General features: G+C 40.7%; 1 long non-coding RNA gene across 1 annotated transcript; it reads right to left on the reverse strand.

The window, feature by feature from the left end:
- Positions 1-2,279: 2,279 nt before the first annotated feature.
- On the reverse strand, positions 2,280-10,493 carry LOC141141428 (uncharacterized). Its single transcript, XR_012244072.1, has 4 exons — positions 10,400-10,493; positions 10,093-10,277; positions 9,532-9,615; positions 2,280-2,352 (listed from the first exon to the last, which is right to left on the reverse strand). It is a non-coding gene; the product is annotated as an uncharacterized lncRNA (long non-coding RNA).
- Between the last annotated feature and the right edge of the window lie 1,917 nt (positions 10,494-12,410).

Here is a 12,410-nt window from a genome sequence, read left to right on the forward strand (position 1 = left end):
ATGACCACGCAATTACCAGTTAAAGCAGCACAGTGCTAAATTGTAAACGGTCCTCTGGTCTTTAGGCAGCCAAATGGTCTAGGGCTTAAGTGGTTAAATATTGTACCTGGGGGGGTCACCTTAGTCTGCCTGTAAAGTGGTGCATCTGTGTGATGTATAAAACAGTGCCACAGCAGGCTGTAATGTATTGCCGTCTCCCGGCAATATAGATGAAAAATCAAAGAAAGAATTTATGCCAAAATTTTAAAAAACTGCATGGGGTCCCCCCCAAAATCCATACCAAGCTTTAGCAGTGTCCCGAGATGTACATCCATTGTCAATCAAGCCGCCCGATGGACACGAAAAATAGAAAAAAAACCCAGAAAAAACTCCTCATGGCGATTGCTGTCTTTGGGCTTTGACAGCTGTTATAACGGCAAGGGCGGGGCAACCTGCTGATGTAACCGGATGACCCCGCCCCCTCTGACATCACATGATGTCAGAAGGGGGCGGGGTCACTAAGTTACGTCACCGGGTGGCCCTGCCGTTGCCTATATAACTGCTGTCACAGCCAAGGGACAGCAGTCGCTGGGAGGCCTCCCATCGAGGCGGAATTTTTTTTTTTCTATTTTTTGGGTCCGTCGGACGGCGTGATTGAATATGGATGGACGTTGTGGGAAAACTTTTTTTTTTCCTTTTTAATAAAGGAATTGTGAAAAACTGTCTATTGAGGTTTTTCCTTTTTGACACTTTTTTTGGTGAATGGGTAGGGGTACAATGTACCTGATACCCATTCACATGAGGGGGGTGGGAACTTGGGGCCCCCTTGTTTAGGAGGGCTTTCAGATTCCGATAAGCCCCCCACCTGCAGACCCTGACAACAATGGCCAGGGTTGTTGGGAAGAGGCCCTTGTCCCCATCAACATGGGGACAAGGTGCTTTGGGGGGACCCCAAAGCACCCTCCCCATGTTATAGGCAAGCAGCCTGGTATGGTTCAGGTGGGGGGGCACTCGCTCATTCCCCCCCTTTCCTGGCCTGCCAGGCCACTTGCACGGAAAAGGGTCTGGTATGGATTTGGGGGGATCCCATGCTGTTTTAAAACAAAAAAATTGGCGTGGAGTTCCCCTTAAAATCTATACCAGACCAAAAGGGCTTGGTATGGATTTTTGGGGGTACCCCATGCTGTTTCTTTTTCTTATTTCTGTCATAGGGTTCCCCTTAACCACTTCAATGCACTGTATTGTATACTCTGCACTGCACTATATACCCTGCACTGTATTATATATACACCACACTGACTGCACTATATACTCTGAACTGCTTTATATATACTATACGGACTGCACTATATACTCTGAACTGCAGTATATATACTATATGAACTGTACTCTGCCGAAAAATTGGACCTTAGGTGTTGGTGGTGCCAGAACACTGTAACCCCTCACAGTTACTTTTGTTGGCCGCAGGAATGGGCCCTGCTGTTAAAAATGTGATTAATAATTGAAATTACATGCCCCAGTCAAACAGGTGCAGGCAAATTGGGCCTTGGGTATTGGTGGTCCCAGAACACTGTAACCCCTCCCAGTTACTCTTGTTGGGTGCTGTTAAAAATTAGTTCAAAAGGGGAGCGCGGCCAGCCGTGGAGCAATATTAATGCTTAATCCCACAGCTCCGCTCGGTTTTGGGACATTAAGCAACTGTTAGCACTTCCTAGCAGCACCTCTCCCCTCCCTGACATACCGGAGGGGAGCCCTCAGAACCTAGAAAAAGTGGTGACAGAACACACCATGAACCACAATGAAATGGCGGACACCTATGACTACCACACTGAAGAAATCCGCTTCCTCCAAACCAAAGTGGCTGATTTAGAGGATCACTCCAGGAGGAATGACATCAAATTCAGGGGCCTACCAGAAACTTAAACCTCCAGATCTAGTTTTAGTTTCCCACTTACAACTATTTCTCCTGCTTCTCCCTCAACTAAGTCAAGCCGACATATCCATTGACCGCTCACACAGCATTTCCGAACCCAATCATCTACCTGCGTCCGACCCAGGAGATGTATTGGCTTACATTCATTTCTTCCAAATTACAGAGCGTATAATGGCAACCGCTTGCTCTGTTTATCCACTGATGTTGACCCCATAACATTCCAACCCTAAGAGTAGCTGGACTATCTCAGTACTGAATGACAACAATATACAAATTATGTAAAAAAGGTTTATTACAAAAAGGAAAATACATAGTATACTTATTAAAATTGAAAAACAGAAGCTCAGGATTTCCCCAAGGGATATCTGTTGTTACAAAATATAGAATGGTCTGGGTCTCGACTAGTTTTGCGGCGTTACCGCTTCCTCAGGAGGACCAATCTATGAAACAGATAATACAATAAAACACAAGCATAATAAATACAATGATCATAATACAGCATGTAAGAAAGGGAAAATAACCAAAAAAATATAATATAAAGAGGACAATGACCTGAGGAAGGTGTTGCCAAAACAGCCCAATTTTATTTACACCAAACCTCCCACATTAAGGCTCCAGTTAGCACACAATGTCATAGACCCCCCTAGAAAGGTATGTACCTTTCTAGATAGTGTGGGGTTTTTCAGTTGTGGCAGATGTGTAATGTGCAAAACTTCCAAATTCCGTAGGCGGAAAATCACCCATTTTAGTTCATTGGTAGATGGTAGATCCTATGAAATAAAAAAATTCATAACTTGTAGCACCACACATGTCACTTACCTTTTATCTTGTCCTTGTAACCTCCAGTATATTGGAAGAACTACAAGACAATTGAGGGTAAGGCTCCAAGAACATGTGAACAGGATAAAAAAGGGGTATAAGTTTCATGGCCTTTCTAATCATTTTAGGTTGTTCCACAACAAAGACCCGAGTCTGCTCACTTTTTGTGGGATTGATAGGGTTGAGGAACACTGGCGAGGTTCCAATCTTAGGCAAAACATATCACAAAATGAAACCCAGTGGATACATAGATTACGTACTCTTAACCCCCTGGGCCTGAATATTGAGCTAGACCTCAACTGTTTTTTATCTAACTGGTAGCTCTATTTTTTAAATATAAGTGTCTGTTGTGTGTGTAGTTTTTTGGGTCTGGGGAGGGAAGGCCCATCAATATATATATACAATGGAATATGATTTCTCCTGCTATAGATATAGTAATTAGCGGGGTATGGTTCATTATGGTAGGAGGAACTGGTTATTTTTCATTTTATATTTTTATTTTTATTTTAATTCATTTTTATTTTAACGAATTTTTAATTAAAAAATTTTATTTTTATTTGTCTATTTTATTCTATTTTTAACCTCATTTCTATTGCATATTATAAAAATGTTTTTCATTAAAGATATGTCCACTGCAAGGTATAATAAGAAAAATCAAAAAATTTAGTAATATCATGTAAGCATTTTTATTTGTTTAAATATCCTGTTGTAACATATATATCTATTTTTCTTTTGTTTGTATGCAACAATAAGCGTTAATGTGATACCCTATATAGGCTGTATAAATATGTTTATTTGTTAGCACAGGGACTGGAGGTGTTGTGTCTTCGGTCACTGATTAAAGTTTTTTCAAGTGCAACAGGATATGATGATATAGGAAGGAATGGGTGATGTTTCACCCATTGGCCGTAATGGGCTGTCACTCACTGAGCATAGTATAAATAACTCTTGGTAAGAACGGGATGTTGAGTCTTTGATAACGCCCTGGGGGAGGGGCGAAACGCGTCGACGTAACATCCTGCCCACGCTTGTAAACCTGAGAACCAGTGACATCACTTCCTGGAGTTGGTGGAACGCACGCCGCACAGCAGCGAACACCGACTAAACTATCTGAATGCCTGCTCTGCACATCGGTTCCGTGAGTAGCGCTTTTATGCGCAGGTGATCTCACGGTGTCATAGGTTTTATGCTATGTGTCTTCTCTTCTTCTTTTTTCTGATGGAATGCGAGGGTTGTGATCTCTAAAGCCTCCTCTCAAGCATTACCGGCATCAGCCTTATCTGTTATTTGGAATCTATTATTTTGAATGAATCAAGTTTGAAATCTGCAGATTGTCATCCTGTGAAGGAACGGTTTAATTTAACAGACTTTATGTTATGATTTATGACTTTTGATTCACATATTCTTTACTCTTCAGAGATTAATTTATTGTCACTCACAAATGTATGGGATTATCTCTATAACAGTCTAGTGACTTTCTAGTCGCATAGCATCCAAGAGTGAATTGATTTAGATCACAAAATTTACGTTTATTGATTTATTTTTATTCACATAGTTTGGTAGTTTTATGCACAGTTCTTGGTACATCTCCATATAATATCCACTAAATGTGGTTCTGTGCAACATCATATGGTATATATGCTTTTTGATATAAAACTCAAAATATCACTTTCTCACAATTATACACTTGGGGAGTTGCCAGCGCAGATTCTTTTTGTTTTATATATTTTCAAAGTGTTAGCACTTTTTTCATCTAGCAGCTGCAACACATGAATTAGTTTTTAATATAATTTATTTATTTGCGAGCGCTGTGTTTTTTATTTATTTATGTTTCACGAGTTTACCACTTGGTCATAGCAGCTGCAAATTTGTTTAGCTAATTATTAATTATTTCACAATGGAAATTTTTACATTTATTAATGACAGAAGTCTAAATGCAGATGAATTTTTTTCATCCAATAATGAACAATCTGATATCAATTCAGATTTTAAACATCTCAGGGGTGCCCTTGATAAGCAAATAAGGACCTGGTGGGACATATTCTCTCTCAAAAAATATGTGAGAGATAGGATGACCCCAAGGCGCCTGAGATGGGATATCGCCCCAAATGACGGCCTCACAGATAAGGACCTTGAGGATGAGTGGTTTTCTTTTTTTAATGGCATTGAAAGGAAGCTTTTGGAAATGCTGATAGCAAGAAAAGAAAGGAAAATGAAATTAATTGAGGCTAATATTAATGGGATTAAATCCAAATTGGGTCCTCTCATCACTTCTGGTGAATGTAAGGACAAGTTGAAACAGATTCAGGATTTTGTAGACAAACTTGATAGAGACATCCAAAAGAAAAAAATAAAAAAATTTATTAGAGACACCAATGACTACAAATCCAATAAGGTCTATAAATGGCAAGAAACGGGGGAGGAGCCAAATAATGTATCTAACCCTTCAGAGACAGAGCCAGCTCGAGTTTTGGATACTATAAAAACTCCAGTTAGAAAATATGATGGCTCATACAAAGACCCTGGTAAAGCCATTGGCAACAGTCAGTACAATGATTATTATGGCGCATCGGGATCTGGGTATGGTATACCCACCTATAATCGTTTTGAACCTCTTGCTCATGACCATCCCTATCCATCCCAAAGGGGATCCTATGGTCAGAGGGGCTATAACCATAGAGGCTCCTATAACCAAAGGGGATATAACAACAGGGAAGGAGAGTATGGTGGACAGTCCTGGGCTTATAATCAGTCTGAGTATCGTCCCCCAACCAACCGAGGAAGAGGATGGTATCCCAATAATCATAGAGGGGATTTTCAGAGGAGAGGATCTGGGGGACCACCTCATATGAGAGGGAGAGGAGCTACAACACTCAGGGGTTGGGGGAGAGATCAGGATCTACCAGAAGAATGGAGACCATGGTACTCCATGACCCCCCAACCACAAAATTCAGAAAGAAGAGGAGAACAAGAGGATGTAGAGGAGGGAAAAGGAAAGCGAAAAAGAGTAACTTAATGGAAGGGATCTTTAATTTAAGTGATGTCATTTTTTCCCAAGAAGAATTGAAAGTTTTAGATTTGGGTTTAAAGTATGCTATGGAAAAAAATTTGAATAAATTTGATGTGTTCATTGACCTGCAGAAGTTCATTAGGAAAATTAACATCAAAAAACATTTTTCTAATAAAGAAATTGTAGTAAATTCCCCGGAAGAGGAATACCTACATACGACATTGAAAAATAATTCTATATTTAACCCCCAGATCAATAATAATCATTTTGTCGGGGTGTTTAAATCTCTGGTAGAACAGGATTTGGATAATCTTGTTGTCAAACCCCAGAGACGTAAAAAAGATTTAGAAAGAGGTTTGGAGTCACTAATAAAAAATAGGAATATAGTTGTTAGGTCAGCTGATAAAGGAGGGGGAGTAGTAATATTAAATAAAACCGATTATCTAGAAGAATTAAACAGATTAGTTGGAGATCAAGAAACATACGAAAAACTAAAGAACAATCCCACTAAGAAATTTAAGGTTAAATTGAAGAATTTAATTAAAATAGCGACTGAGGAGGGCATTCTGAAGAAAAAAGAGGCTAGATACCTCATTCCGGATGCACCACGGGTTCCTGTGATATACCAACTGCCTAAGATACACAAGAATCGATTTAAGCCTCCCGGTCGACCGATAATCAGCGGGATTGGATCACTTTTCTCCAGACTAGGTGAATACCTGGATTATTTTTTACAACCATTGACCAGAAAATACCCCGCTTATCTTAAAGATAGCAGAGAAGTAATCGAACTAACGAATAGTGTAACAATAGATGAAAATTGTTTGCTTGCAAGCATTGATGTAAACTCTCTCTATACAAATATCCAACAAGAACATGCATTACAAGCAGTTAATTGGGCCCTGGGGCATACTGATATGAAACCTAAACAAAAGAAGTTTATTTTAAAAGCTCTTGACCTGGCAATGAGCCATAATTATTTTTGGCATCAAAAAGAATACTATAGGCAAAAGAAGGGAGTCGCCATGGGCGCAAAGTACGCACCGTCAGTGGCCAATTTGTTCATGAGCTTTTGGGAGGATGAAGCCATCTATCAATCTAATACACCGGAGCTTAGGTTATATAAAAGGTATATAGACGATATCTTAATCATCTGGGCAGGATCGCCAGATTCTTTTCTGGAATTCTTGGCCAGGATAGGAACCAATCGGTTTGGTATCTCTTTTTCAGAATGTTTCAGCTATCATCAAATTAATTTTCTGGATTTGACATTATTTAAGGAGGGGAATAAATTACTTACTCGGACCTTCTTTAAAGATGTCGATAGAAATGGGTATATTCCCATGACAAGCTGCCATCATCCTAGATGGCTAGGAGGCATCCCAAAAAGCCAACTACTCAGGATTAGAAGGAACTGCAGCAATTTAAGTGATTATAACACACAAGCTAATGTCATTCTGGAAAGGTTCCAAGAAAAAGGTTACAGTCTAGAAAACCTAGCAAGAACTAAACAAATGGTTGGGGAAATGGATAGAAATGATCTGTTTAAACCAAGAGAGAAAGGAACATGCAATTATAATCTGTCCTTTCTCACTGGATTTAACAGACAATACCGTGATTTTGAGAAAATTGTTAAGAAGCATTGGCCCCTCCTTCTTCGGGACAATGACCTGAGGAAGGTGTTGCCAAAACAGCCCAATTTTATTTACACCAAACCTCCCACATTAAGGCTCCAGTTAGCACACAATGTCATAGACCCCCCTAGAAAGGTATGTACCTTTCTAGATAGTGTGGGGTTTTTCAGTTGTGGCAGATGTGTAATGTGCAAAACTTCCAAATTCCGTAGGCGGAAAATCACCCATTTTAGTTCATTGGTAGATGGTAGATCCTATGAAATAAAAAAATTCATAACTTGTAGCACCACACATGTCACTTACCTTTTATCTTGTCCTTGTAACCTCCAGTATATTGGAAGAACTACAAGACAATTGAGGGTAAGGCTCCAAGAACATGTGAACAGGATAAAAAAGGGGTATAAGTTTCATGGCCTTTCTAATCATTTTAGGTTGTTCCACAACAAAGACCCGAGTCTGCTCACTTTTTGTGGGATTGATAGGGTTGAGGAACACTGGCGAGGTTCCAATCTTAGGCAAAACATATCACAAAATGAAACCCAGTGGATACATAGATTACGTACTCTTAACCCCCTGGGCCTGAATATTGAGCTAGACCTCAACTGTTTTTTATCTAACTGGTAGCTCTATTTTTTAAATATAAGTGTCTGTTGTGTGTGTAGTTTTTTGGGTCTGGGGAGGGAAGGCCCATCAATATATATATACAATGGAATATGATTTCTCCTGCTATAGATATAGTAATTAGCGGGGTATGGTTCATTATGGTAGGAGGAACTGGTTATTTTTCATTTTATATTTTTATTTTTATTTTAATTCATTTTTATTTTAACGAATTTTTAATTAAAAAATTTTATTTTTATTTGTCTATTTTATTCTATTTTTAACCTCATTTCTATTGCATATTATAAAAATGTTTTTCATTAAAGATATGTCCACTGCAAGGTATAATAAGAAAAATCAAAAAATTTAGTAATATCATGTAAGCATTTTTATTTGTTTAAATATCCTGTTGTAACATATATATCTATTTTTCTTTTGTTTGTATGCAACAATAAGCGTTAATGTGATACCCTATATAGGCTGTATAAATATGTTTATTTGTTAGCACAGGGACTGGAGGTGTTGTGTCTTCGGTCACTGATTAAAGTTTTTTCAAGTGCAACAGGATATGATGATATAGGAAGGAATGGGTGATGTTTCACCCATTGGCCGTAATGGGCTGTCACTCACTGAGCATAGTATAAATAACTCTTGGTAAGAACGGGATGTTGAGTCTTTGATAACGCCCTGGGGGAGGGGCGAAACGCGTCGACGTAACATCCTGCCCACGCTTGTAAACCTGAGAACCAGTGACATCACTTCCTGGAGTTGGTGGAACGCACGCCGCACAGCAGCGAACACCGACTAAACTATCTGAATGCCTGCTCTGCACATCGGTTCCGTGAGTAGCGCTTTTATGCGCAGGTGATCTCACGGTGTCATAGGTTTTATGCTATGTGTCTTCTCTTCTTCTTTCTTTTTTTTCTGATGGAATGCGAGGGTTGTGATCTCTAAAGCCTCCTCTCAAGCATTACCGGCATCAGCCTTATCTGTTATTTGGAATCTATTATTTTGAATGAATCAAGTTTGAAATCTGCAGATTGTCATCCTGTGAAGGAACGGTTTAATTTAACAGACTTTATGTTATGATTTATGACTTTTGATTCACATATTCTTTACTCTTCAGAGATTAATTTATTGTCACTCACAAATGTATGGGATTATCTCTATAACAGTCTAGTGACTTTCTAGTCGCATAGCATCCAAGAGTGAATTGATTTAGATCACAAAATTTACGTTTATTGATTTATTTTTATTCACATAGTTTGGTAGTTTTATGCACAGTTCTTGGTACATCTCCATATAATATCCACTAAATGTGGTTCTGTGCAACATCATATGGTATATATGCTTTTTGATATAAAACTCAAAATATCACTTTCTCACAATTATACACTTGGGGAGTTGCCAGCGCAGATTCTTTTTGTTTTATATATTTTCAAAGTGTTAGCACTTTTTTCATCTAGCAGCTGCAACACATGAATTAGTTTTTAATATAATTTATTTATTTGCGAGCGCTGTGTTTTTTATTTATTTAATATAAAGAACTAGCTTACCCTGTGACTAGGTGATCATGTGCGGCATCAAGCCGCCCAAATAAATTCCCCCTGCAGCGGACAAGGGGGATTGTGCAGAATTCTCTAAATAAAAGGCATAAAACAGGTGAGGGGCCTAATGAGTTGGCTGGTTGAAAGATAAAGGAAAATTGACAATTCACATAATAGGGGGGGTTGGAAAAGAGAGATGGTGGGGGCAAGGGTAACAGGAGGGAAGAAGGGAGGAAGGGATGGGAGGGGAATGGGAAGGGAAAGCAGGGGGAGAGAAGGGGAGGGGAATGAGGAGGGAGGAAGGAGAGGAATGGGAGGAAAGGGAGGAAGGGGGGGGAAGGGACAGGGGAAGGGGAAAAGGGAAAAAGGGGGGGGAGAAAGGGGAACCAGAAGGGAGGGGGGCGGAAGAAGGGGGGGGGGAGAACCGATGGAGATAGGTGGGGAGGAAAAAAGGGGAGGGAGCAAACTAAAGAAAGACAGGACACAGGGAACAAAGGAAAAAAGGAGGAGGTGACCAGCGCCCTAATTTTTGAGTGATTAGGCAAGATATCAACACATGATGTAGCTCACCGTTATAATTGTATCAAGAGGTAATAGAGATACCAGGCCACATAGAGGTTCCTGGTGATGTGGAGGCTGGATGGCAGGTAGGGAACAAGAACGCCAGCTGTGTCCACTAAATGAGGCATCATGGAGGGTACAGAAGTATGGAAGCCCAACAATGTGGGTGGATACCCAGTGGGTAAAATGGGAGTCTGTCAAAAGAAAGGTATCAAATATAACATAAGATACAGGATAGTATCCATGGGGAGGTATCAAGTATAAATAACGTTATGGTAAAGGATAGTATCCGAAAGAAGCAAAGGAAAAAACTTACCCATAGACATCCTTAGTGAGCCAGTAAAGGCGTCCTTTCCATCCAAGCCCCACGCGTACGAACCTCCAGTGGAGGGATCCGCAGTGCTCACTCACTCAGAGGCCCGGGGGCCCATTAAGAGAGCTCCCCAACCTGGAGACGCCCACGACGACACCGGCCGGCGGCGGCTGACGTCACCAGGTCAGTTCGTCCGCACTGCGCAGGTGCGCGGCCCACGCTACTGCCCATGCGCGTTCAAGACAAGCCCGTGGGCGGGGAGCCCTGGGCTCGGAGAGAACAAGAAGGGAATGAGCTGGTGAAAGTCACCCCTGCCAGGAGAAACACAAGTCCGCCGCTGTGGGAAGGGCACAGGCAGCCAAGAACCGCACAGAGCACCCAGGGATCACTGAAACAATATAGAAAAACATTAAACATCATGTAGTAATGAGAAACAAAAAAATATAAAATAATGGTATTGGTGGCAGTATAGATGCCACAATAACGATTACTGTGTTGATAAACACAAGCGGGAATTGACACCCATAGACGGCTCAGGAACAAAGGGGACTGTCATTACTGAAAAGAGCCCATATTTCAGGGAAGATCATAGAATCCAGGCAGCTAGAAAAACATAAGATAATCTCATTGGGCCTCCTATTGGTGGGTAGTGGGAGTGGAGGGTGGGAATGGTGGGGAAAGGTAATAAAGGGAACGGGGGCGGGGAAGGGGGGAGGGAAGGAGGAAGTGAGGGTTACAGAGGGTTGTTACCGGGCACCAAGAGGGCTCAACCAAAATGAATAGCTAATAGACTCCACCGACCAAGGCAAAAAGTGCATAGTGCCGAGTGTGAGTGAAAGAACCCAAGAGGTGATCAATGTACTCGGGACACATCCTGGGTAATGAGGTGAGAAGTAATATAAAGAGAGTGAAGCAAGGTGGGATTGTAGGGAGTGTGAGACAGTGAACTTGGTACAAATGCACTGTTCTTGGTAAAATATGTAGAGTTAATACATGTGAATAAGGTAAGCGAGTAACAAGGTGACAACCCACAGATAGGAGGCCGTGCCAGGTAAAATAAAGTTAAAGGTGTCCCTAGAGTAGTGGACTTTGGGATCTATTTGAAGTAGATGGCAGGTATCTCCCTACAGTATCATAATCTTTTGATATACAGAGAGTAATCGCAATTTGAGATAATATGACATATATAGTGGTGTTCAAAAGGGGAGAAAGATGACCTAAGCGGGTGTACATCAGCTAAGAATTCTAAGTGTGGGTAACACAAAAAATCCCAATTGGGCCGGACAATTTCCGGTCCATTAGAACACATACTCTTTGGTAAGAGGTAGTGAATTTAAGCTGAATTGACCCAACTAATGAAGCATAATGAATCGCATTGATTAAAAGCCTATATTTCAACATCCTTATGTTTAAATGACTAGATGAAACCAGCTAGCTGTATGGAAATCATAGAGCCTGCCTGATCGGTACTGAGAGTGTCCACATGTCTGAACCATGTAGGTGGCAATTTCCAATGTAATCGATAATTGATAAAAGTAATTGGCAATGCAGGTTAAGAGTTAGAGGCACTCAGAGAGGGGAAGAGGGGTGTGTTATCCACCCAATGAATATACAAGGATTTTGAGTATGGCCTCATGTAATCAAAGATAACTGGTCTTAAAAACGTACCATCATCCAAATAAATATAGAGAAACAAGAGGGAGTGGGAACAAGGGGACAGTGGCTGATGTTGACCCCATAACATTCCCACCTTAAGAGTAGCTGGACTATCTCGGTACTGATTGACAGCCTACACATCACCAGGAACCTCTATGTGGCCTGGTATCTCTATTACCTCTTGATACAATTATAACAGTGAGCTTCACCATGTGTTGATATCTTGCCTAATCACTCACTAATTAGGGCGCTGGTCACCTCCTCCTTTTTTCCTTGTTCCCTGTGTTCTGTCTTTCTTTAGTTTGCTCCCTGCCCTTTTTTCCTCCCCCCGCCTATCTCCATTAGTTCTTTCTTTCCC

Source organism: Aquarana catesbeiana, linkage group LG04 (genome assembly GCF_042186555.1).
Source record: "Aquarana catesbeiana isolate 2022-GZ linkage group LG04, ASM4218655v1, whole genome shotgun sequence".
In the NCBI taxonomy this organism is placed as follows: Eukaryota; Metazoa; Chordata; class Amphibia; order Anura; family Ranidae; genus Aquarana; species Aquarana catesbeiana.